Raw genomic sequence first — 10,591 nt, forward strand, 5'->3', positions numbered from 1 at the left:
GAATGAGTAGGATGATCCCTCAGAAGATCAATTCAGTTCAATTCAATTCAAACTTTATTTCTTTTTCGAAAAGAACATAAACATTTCACTTTTTTTGGTAACAGAGAATAAGGTTACATAATATCAAAACAAAGTAAATTGAGAAAACATAATTGTGGAGCCTTGGGGTAACAAATAATGTTGAAATGAAAATTGACTGAAGTGATATAGAAGATATAACATTACACAAAATATCGAAAAATGGAGGGACCCACTAAAAAGGCAATGCTTGTAGAATGTGGGCCCCTCAGGTACAGAACGTCAATAGAAAATGAACTGATGCAAAAAGGGAAAAAAATCGGGAATAAAGTCAGATTAAAAAAAAAGTCTGGAAGGCCAATAAGAAGACAGAGTAACAGACAGATACACATACACAGGCGAATGAACATTAAACGAGACTGGGACGACAAAACTTATAAAGGGGGACTTAAATACAAGACAGAACGAGACAAGACTGTCATAATAGGAAGACAATACAATGGACAGAAAGGCAAAACAGATCCAGCGATCTTCGACAGAACTATATCGAAAAAATAATGGGATGCGTGGAAAGGATACGGAAATATGGAAAAATAGAGAGAAATAGATGCGGAAGTAATACAAGTAGAATCGAATCTACTCTGTGTCTCAGGACAACAGGGACGAGAAAATATGTGACAGTATATCATTGGTAATCAAAATTCTTCGAAAAGAAATTAAAATGAGCCAACAGGCTGATTCAATTCTGTAGGAACATAACATTGCAATAAGAAAGACTTTAATCTCCTCTTAAATGAATATATAGAGGGTGCCATTTTTATGTCATTATTCAGAAAATTCCAATAAGTTTGGCCAGTATAGATAAGTGTGTTCTTAGCAAGGTTATTGTTCGTAAAAGAGGTAAGTGAAATTCATTGGAACGTCGAGTGACGGAATGATTAATTTCTTTGAAACATAGAATCGAAAATGGAGGGGAGTGAATTGTTGCTGTACGTATACCCAAATTAAATAAGAACAAATCTTTAATTTTTAGCAGCTTATTAGCGGCAAATAACATATTTGAGTGGGAGGGTATGAAAGGATAACTAATGACACGGAGAGCTTTCTTTTGAAGAAGGAACACTCTATCCAGTAGGTTCTGGTGAGTGTTGCCCCAAACTAAAACACATAATTAAGATAAGGCAATATCAATGACGAATATAACATAAGTAATGATTTTTGTGGAATATACAATGTCATTCTATTCATAACACCTATATTACGTGAGATTGTGTTGGATATAAAAAATTATAATTAATATGTAACTTCCAGGAAAGTTTGTCGTCAACAATAATTCCAAGGAATTTAAAATGTGAAACTCGTTCTAAATGAAAATCATTCAAAACTATAGCTGTACTCAAAGTGTCAACAGTATTACTAAAAATCATATATTTCGGGTGTTTGTTTGTTTGGTTTTTTTTTTTTGGCATTCAACGATAATTTATTGGCTCTTACCCAATTATTCACTTTTTGTAATTCAGTATTGACTTTTTGAACAAGAAAATTAACATCATTGTGGGCAAAAAATACACTGGTATCGTCAGCAAAATGGATAAAGGACATTACAAAAATCATTAATATAAGCAATAAATAATAGTGGCCCTAATAAGCTTCCTTGTGGAACACCAAAATTCACTTCTCTTATTACTAAATAATTATCTTTAATTGAAACAAATTGTCTTCTATTTCCTAAATAACTCTTGAACCACTCCAAGGCCTTCCCACGTATTCCGTAATGTGATAATACTCTTATGGAGTAGAATATCATGATCAACTGTGTCGAAGGCCGTGGAGAAGTCCAAGAAAATCGTAATTAAATGAGAGTGATTATCAATTGCTTGAGCTACTTTATCAACAAATATAAAAGAGCATGAGTTGTATTATGCTTCTCTGGAAAACCAAATTGAGAATTAGTCAAAATATTATGCAACTTCAAAAAAAATAATAGTTCTCTTATAAATGAGTTTCTCTAAGACTTTGGACAACGATGATAATAATGAAATTGGACGATAATTACTGACTTCAGATTTGTCACCCTTCTTAAATAATGGAATTACTTTGGCCAGTTTCATCTTATCAGGAAACACACCATTAGAAATTGATAAATTGAAAATATGAACAAGTGGATCCGCAACTGAAGATATAACACCTTTAAGAATACAATTATCTATATCATCATAACCAGAACTCCTCTTGTTCTTAAAGGAAGATACAATATCCATAACCTCATGCCTATTAGTTGGAGTAAAATAAACAGAATTGGGATTGCACTGACCTAAATATTCAGTAAAATGATGCTCTGACACAGGAAAATTTTGAGCGTAATTTTCACCTATCTTTGAAAAATAAGAATTGAAAACATTTGCAATGTGAACAGGGTCACTGACGATTTCATCATTCAACTTGATATTATCAACAGCTGAATGTTTACTCGAAATATTCATAGCTTGCTTTAGAACATTCCAAGTGTTTTTCATATCAAACTTATATCTTTGCAATTGCTTAAAATAATATTTTTCCTTTTCGGAACGCAAAATCATAGTTAAAGTATTTTTATATGAAGTGTATTTATGTTTTGATCGCTCATTTTTTTCCAATTTGTATCTATAATATAATCGATTTTTCCTGTTAATCGACCGAAGAATTGATTTTGAAATCCACGGTAACCTAGGTGTTTTTTTATAGTCTGGTTTCTTTTTTTCTTTTTTCTTTTTTTGCTTTGGAATTACATTATCCAAATGAAAATTAAATGTTTCCATGAAATAATCAAAAGACGAATTGATGTCATCACTTTCAAATACTATTGACCAGTCAGCATTTTCGAGAACCGCATCAAGACTAGCTAACTTTTCAGACGAAACTCTACGACTTAATAAAGGAGATTTAAAAGAATTAACATTATTAACAGAGGTTTTAAGAGCAAAATGAGTCATAATTGGATAATGATCAGTCATATCTGAAAGAATTATATAAGAATCAGTAAGGGGTAGGGCGTTACAAAACAAGTTATCAATAAGGGTAGCAGAGTGATCTGTGACACGCGTAGGTTTCGAAATAAGCGGAAGAAAAGAGGAGGACAAAAATGTCTCAAGAAACTCGTGTGCGACAGTATCATTTTCCGACTTAAGTAAGTCAATATTAAAGTCGCCGAGGAAGAAACAATCCTTGTTTTTGAAAACAGGGGATTTAACCAAATCAGAAAGGTAAGTTTAAAAAAAATCCTTGATATTGGAGTTGGGAGGTCTGTACATAATGCCTACCACAATATTTCTAATTTTTATTTAAATTTCTATTTAAAAAAGAAAAAAGGGATTCAACAATATTAGCCATTCTTGAAATATTATCATAAACAATACATTCAAAAGTATGCGATATATACAGTGCAACACCTCCACCACTCTTATCGGGCCTGTTATTGACAAACATTTTATAACCGTCAATCGAAAAAAAAAAATTAAGAGTTGGAATTTAACCAGGTTTCACTTAAACCAATAAAAGAGAATGACTGATCAGCATCAGTCTCTAAAAATAATTTGAACTCATCAAAGTGTTTGTTCAAACTCCGAATATTTAAATGCAACAAAGAAAATGTATCTTTAGAAAAGCTATTACACATATCTTTGCATTGATTCACAGTAATATAATTACACGACATATTTTCGGTTAACTCTTCACTGAAATCAGAGGGCAATTCATTTATGGAAGAATTTAAAGTTGTCAGCGACAAAATTGTCATAAAACGTTGTTCGTGAATTAGATACTCCACCAACTGAATCTGATTCTAACCTTATTTGCCTGAAAAGCTCAAAAAAGTCATCATTTGATAAAGAACTAAACGGTGCATTCAGGAAATTAGCCATTGTAAATGTGGGACATAACTATGAGAGTTTGCGTTGTCAAACAAGCCGCAATTACAGGAACGAGTGCGTATTGCAAGAAAATAATCAACCAACAGAGTCAGGTAGGACACTGGAGAAGCCAAAGAACATGAATTTTGTCAAAATCATGATGGACAGAGGATCGCTGCGAAGAAGACGAACAGGGAAGAAAAGAGAGCAGTACAAGGTAGACGATAAAGTTCAGTGACAACGAAGAGAAACATGGAACACACATAACATGCAAAAGAGGACAAATTGATTGTCTCCGAGGGCTTCCGAGACGATGACAATAGGGAATGTACAACACAGAAATCCGAGCGGACATTAGGAACGACATGCTAATAGTTTTTGACTGGCTCCCGTAATGTAAAGCTATTGCGCTTTGAGCGCGCGAAAAGGTCCAGTTGTGATGTAGTGAATAGAAAAAGAGGAGAAAAGAATTACTATGTTGAAAGAAAAAACAGGATAGAAAAAAATACCTGTTTGAAAGACAGACTATCGAGTTCAGCGTCCTGCTATTACAAATTCGTGTAACACACTGTACGCCTCTCAAACAAGGGCACTCACCCATATAATCTCTCTATAGTCTCTATAGTCTCACTCACCCATATACTAGTAGTCTCTCTATAGTCTCTATAGTCTCCATAGATCTCTATAGTCTACTGAAGGATTGTATTCACTGAATAATATGATGAGATAGACCACCAGTAAATTGTGTAATGTAGGCTGTATATATTTATTGTATATATATTGAAGTGGATACTATAGATACTGTCAACCATTTTGTAATCGGAAGGGTTCTGAGGTGAACCGCACGAGAACGTGGGTGTCGGCCACAAGTGTTGGTGGATCGAGCCACGTGAGGAAGCAGACCGGCTTACCTGGCACTTGTAGTTTGCACTGCGGGCAGCCTGGAGATTTGATTTTTGGAGAGAATGAGGTATCGCCTGGCTCTGCTGAGTAGGGTGAGTTAGCCAGGATGGCTGAGCTCGCTGGGAGTACCAAATGATGTTTGATGTTTCAAATTAGAGTTATCATACTCTAGGTATTGCTGAGGTATTACACTGTTTTTGTTGTGAGATGTAACTCTCATACTTTGTATTGTGTTATTCATTTATTGAATAATTAGATTGGAGTTAACATGGAAAGGTGTGAATAAGAGTTAATGTAATGTCAAAATTGAGGTCGAAACATACGGTTTTGTCTCACGAAAAGACTCGGGTTATTTATGGACGTTCCATGTGCAAATTGTAGATTGAGTGATAATAATTGAACATGTTGTGTGAGGAGTCAGTCTTTGTGTTAGACAACCGCGTTGGTGATTAGCTTCACTAAAACCTGATGTCGGAATTCTATGTTGCATAATGCACAGTTATTATACATGATATTTAATGACTTTATTATGCTGTTGGGTTGGAGTACAGAATGCAGTTGTACTTATAATTGTTCTCTCTGCTCTCACTTTGTATTTTGCAGGGTTTTGTTTTGGTTTCTGTTTTACCTTGTTCCATATTTCCTACGTTGGGTACTGACTTTCGCAGTGCGAAATTAATTCTTTCACCCCTACTTCTTCTTGCGTGGTCTCGAGTCTTTTGACGTATTGAGTACACCCTGACAACGTGACACAATCACCCTAGAACCAGACTACGACTCTGTGCATTCCTGTTATAGTGAACACAAATATAGCGACATCTCGTTCAACGAAGGAAAAATTTAGGTCTCAAAATCATTCCATTGTTACATATCTTATTATACTGTATTGTTCGGCTATAACATTTTTTTTTTAAAATATTTATGACAAAGAAAACTGCCGGCCCCAAGGACTTCGTTTTGACATGAGTCGTCTGTACTATTAGTCATCATTCCATGTATCTGTGAACACCCTCATTTATTCTTTTCTCCTTCCCTGTACATCTGATTGTTGTCTTCATCATCATAGCTCATTATCGTAGTCATTACAATGTAGGAAGTCGATATCAGCAGAAACAGTAGGCGCCAGACACACGCATGATGCTGTTTGCGCTCAAACTTAAACCCCGAGGCCGTTTTTTGTTTTTTGTTTGTTTGTTTTTTTTTTTTTTTGTCATTGCTCATGTTATAGTATTCCATGTTCAAGTTGGCTCTGCTAGATATTGTAAAACCAAACGTAGTTCCATGTTTCAAGTACCTTTATGAAACTTTGATAGCAGTAGCAACCACTGGGGCAAATCAGAAAAGGTGCTGATGCCAAAACCATAGCCCAACAACACTCCTGTACTTCAACAAGTATCTCCACTATAACGTAACATTATAACGTGCAATGAAAAGAAAAATACACATGTCTGTAAAATGTAAGCCGATCTGGACACAGTACGATCAGGGAGGTGGGAAGAGCCTCCCTGTTACGATGTTACAATGCTCTAAGAAAGCTGTATTCACGACCAACACGTGCTTGACACGCTCTTACTGCGATGATCGGCCATGACTATGAGACATTACAATTTCGGACGTCGCAATTACGCAATTATCCGATCTTTGTTTACTCCAACGTTCAATACCATCATATTATCACGTTATTTCCCTTCCAGAGAGCTGAAAAGAGCCCGATGCGCCTATAAATACCCGACTCAAATGCCGATCATAAGTCAACTCATTAGCAGAACCAAAGAGATAATGAGTGATTGACCTTGGAGAGGCTCCTTATTAAACTCTCCTGTAGCAATTCATTATTAATCGAAGATGTGCTGATCTTTGCAAGGCTTTTTCTTGATGTCTTTGCTTTTACTGTCCGTCTTCTTCCTGTTGTAGATGATCTCATTTATTCCTTAAAAACAAGTACTATAATTATTCTCTTCTTCCTCCTCCATTAGCATCACGTGCAGTCTCTCTTTCTTTGCCTTCTTTGGTCGCTGCTCTCTTCTCTTCTTTCTCTTCATTCCTCTTCATCCTCCTCCTCTTCATCCTCTTCTTCTTCTTCTTCTTCGAGAATTTGGGCTTCTTATTCTTCTTCATTTTCTATCTCGGCAGGTGTAGCGACAACATCCTCCGGGATCCCTCCTCAACAGTTTTGTCTCTCGATCTCTTTGATCTTCTTCTGGCAGATATTTTGGCAGCGAACTTTCCAGCGTGTCGGCTGTGTCCATTTTACCATGTTTACAGCGGCGAGAGCGGAAGACGTGCCTTAATAAAGTCTGGGAAAGCGTATAGGAACAGCGTATAGCTTAAGCGAAAACATAATAGAAGCGGGAACGCAGCATACGGAGAACGTTAAAGGAACAGGCCTCAATTTTATTCGAATTGTGAGCGGACAATATTGTACACAACTTCTAATCCCTCACCTAATCATTCTCATCCCTCACCCAATCATTTTGTTTTACCTGGTAATCTTGATTATTGATTAAAGGAAACCAAATCCCAAAGAGCAATTTGGATTGAGTGAGATAGCAACTTTAGTAGAACACATCACGTCATCAGTGAAAGTTTGAGGAAAATCGGACAATCGAAGCAAAAGTTATTGATTTTCAAAGTTTTGGTGTTGTAATGACTGGATAAGAAATCTACTAGAATTCATTACGTCACCTTTGGACAACAATATATGGAAAATGTAAAGAGAATTCCATAAAAATTCATTTTTCATGAAATTTACATGTTCCATCAACTTGATATTGACGCATGTTAAGGGTAGTAATTATTCCCCCTGCTTTCTAAAAGCGGTTAGTCAAGTGGGCTTTTAATTCTTTACGCTAGAAAAGTGAAAGCATGTTGAATTCTCTTTTATATTTTCTTTGTATTGTTATCTATGCATGATGTCATAAGCTCAAGTAGTCTCCTTATCCAGTGGTTCCAACACTAAAATTTTAAAATTCATAACTTTTGCATCGATTGTCCGATTTTCTTTAAACTTTCACTGATAACGTGCTAGTATTACTGCTTTCACTCAATCCACATTTCTCTTTGGGTTTTGGTTTCATTTAAGCATGCATGTACCCATAATGTAAGTAAAAAAAAAAAAAAAAATATATATATATATATATATATATATATATATATATATATATATATATAATATGAGTGTGTGTTGAATTCACACATTGCCCAAATTACTCTACTAATGTCTTCTGCAGAGTTGTGAGAATATATCTTGTTACTGCAGCATATTTATCTATACTGTAATGGACTGGGGCACAGAGGCAAGCAGGAAGTAATAAAAGAGTCAAGACAGGAAGAGGGAACAATAAATCCTACATCACACAGGATTGACTTGTATATTAGCTGCGTTCAGACGAAGGCAGTTTTGGTTGGAGTAACTTCGGAGGGAGGGTCGGAGGAAAGGTCGGAGTAGTGCCCGTCTTAACAAGGTCGTGATAACTTTATCCGGTCGGGGGAACTTACCACGACCTCTTCCTCCGACCAAGATACTCCTGCACTGAGTTTTTTTTTGTTTTTGTTTTTGTTTTTGTTTTTTTACGTCTTAGGCCTGGACCCTATTGGTGAAGCAAAGACCAGCTTGCTTCATTGACCTGTATGAGGTCCTACGTGAAACTACAGTATACCAGGAGAAGCAGCCTCTCCTAAAACCCTCCACCTGCTCCGACTGCGGGAGACGTGCAGCTTTCTACGTGAAACTACAGTAGCTTAATTGTCCCCCTCATCTAAGCAGTCGTTCCACATACTGCACTTAATACCAGGAGCAGCAGCCTCTCCTAAAACCCTCCACCTGCTCCGAATGCGGGAGACGTGCAGCTTTCTACATGCAGAGAATTGTAAGTTTTGCACTCTCTCCAAAATTTCTAAAATTTACTTTCTCCATGTGCCGTAAAACATAATTATATTTAGTATTGGTTGACAACAAAGAATGTTATCAATGTGAGGGCTGTTTTCGGTATTCTCAGTTCGAAAGACTCGGACTGTAAGAATAGTACTTTGTTACGCGTATTTGTTACTTAATATACTCCATGAAAGAATATGCACATCTAAAGTTGTTCTCCAGGTACTGTATATCATTATTTTGATCATTATTGAGTGGAGTATTCGGGGACCATTATCTCCTTGATATCGTAGTCACAGGCGTAGCTAAGGACTTTAATCATTTTAGATGAGTTATTTTGTGTTCTATTATATATTTCATTATATTCACCAACTGTGCATATTTAGGCTCACGGTTTAATCTGTGCTGCGCATGACAGCGAGTTGTTATCGATGATGTATAATTAGTGATGCAGAGGAGGAATATGCAATCGGTTATCAAAGGCATATCACCAAACCCCAGCATTAGTGCTTTAAAATTGTTCTAAAATGAGAGTTAGGGATAGAAACAACCACTGTAAAATTTGAATCCGTATAATCGATGTTAAGTATTGTTAAATACTCAAAATGTGAACAATAGGTTTAATAAAGATGTTTCCAGACTAAACCGTCTACAGTTATGGTTTATTGAGAAATGAATACTGATATCTCCTTATATTCTAGGCTTTATTGCAAAAAAAAAACAACAACAACAATATGGTATATTGATAGGATGTTTCGTGATACAACAGACCTACACAAATGCATCAAATGTAATATCTTGAAAAGTTCTAAAATCACTGCTCCCAAAGGTAAACAGGACCTTCAAGTTACATTTTTGATACTGTAGCAATCAGAGTGTTTTTCCAAAGAGTCACTTATGACATTCGTTTTTTTCAGTAGCACACCCCTGTAAATTAAAATTCACGTGGATACTGCTTGTCTTGTCGTATCCCCCGAGGGTAATTTGTTGATATTTCATCCTACCTGCTTCACGCCTGGTTTAGTTTAGTTTACTTCCCGTTCTTGTGCCGATGTTACAACGCTCAGAAAGACTTTATTATCACGCTCATCCCGCGGTGTTTACACTGTGTGCTACATGGTTCTTCCTGACAGCGTGCATAGATCGGATAACATCGGCAATATTGCACTGACAGCGTAATTACATCGTTCTCAAGCGTAACTTCAGCGGTAGAGAATGTCTGATCATCGTAGTAAGAGCATAGCAAGCACGTGTTGGTCGTAAATATAGCATTCTTAGAGCGTTCTAACATCGTACTGTGTCCAGATCGGCTCATTTTTACCCGATCCTTCCGATCTTAGCAAATTGCCAAATCGTGGCGAGAGTGGCATAGTGGAACAGGGGCTAGTTTGACTGGGAATATCGGGAAGAAATTTTAAAAGATTCTTGCCAATCTGAGAAATGCCCGCTTCGACCCCGTCCTCCAAGCGCTGCTGCTACGATGCTTACGATTTGAAACCGATCCTTGTACGCTCTTACATACTACTCTCCGCCGATCTGATAGATTGGAAAAGATCGGAGTCCAAGGGGGCATTTCATGAAGGAACTTGTCGGATAAAATGTCCGACAAGTCAATTTTATCCGACAAGTTCAGAGAAATCAACCAATCAGACTAAAGAATTTCTCAAAACTTGTTGGATATAATTGACTTGTCAGATATTTTATCCGACAAGTTCCTTCATGAAACGCCCCCATACTGTAGATCGTGATAGCGTAGAATGGGGGCTTATTGTTGGGGTATTGGGAGATCGTTTTGATGATGTGCTGTAGAAAACAGAATACACACACGCACGCAAACACACACACACACACACACAAACAAACACATAAACACACACAAACCCATGACTCTCCCATCAAAGGTTACCCC

The sequence above is a fragment of the Diadema setosum genome, chromosome 16, assembly GCF_964275005.1.
Source record: "Diadema setosum chromosome 16, eeDiaSeto1, whole genome shotgun sequence".
NCBI lineage: Eukaryota > Metazoa > Echinodermata > Echinoidea > Diadematoida > Diadematidae > Diadema > Diadema setosum.